The 329-nt window shown below is 52.0% G+C and overlaps 1 protein-coding gene across 1 annotated transcript in view; it reads right to left on the reverse strand.

The window, feature by feature from the left end:
* The window catches only part of LOC104513467 (sushi, von Willebrand factor type A, EGF and pentraxin domain-containing protein 1-like), a gene marked incomplete at both ends in the record, with an annotated part of 20,922 nt that overhangs the window by 17,951 nt on the left and 2,642 nt on the right, over window positions 1–329 (reverse strand). The window lies entirely within an intron of this gene.

Raw genomic sequence — 329 nt, forward strand, 5'->3', positions numbered from 1 at the left:
CCCAGAGAATAACAGCTGGCCCATCTCTCTACAGTGATCTAGGCCATGACACTGCAATTAGTATCTGTAACTTGTGATTTGAGTTCAGAAACTCAAAAGACTAAAAAGAAATATTTGGAAGATTCCTCAGGGTTCGGTGTTAGGACCTGTACTGTTTAACATCTTTGTCAGTGACATGGATGATGGCATTGGGTGCACCCTCAGCAAGTTTGCTGACAACACCAAGCTGTGTGGCACGGTCAACTGTGTGGAGGGAAGGGACGCCATCCAGAGGGACCTGGACAGGCTGGGGGGGGGGGGGCCCGGCCCGCCCCCGGGGGTGTGACAAA

Source organism: Eurypyga helias, unplaced genomic scaffold, assembly GCF_000690775.1.
Source record: "Eurypyga helias isolate BGI_N326 unplaced genomic scaffold, ASM69077v1 scaffold37188, whole genome shotgun sequence".
Lineage (NCBI taxonomy): Eukaryota > Metazoa > Chordata > Aves > Eurypygiformes > Eurypygidae > Eurypyga > Eurypyga helias.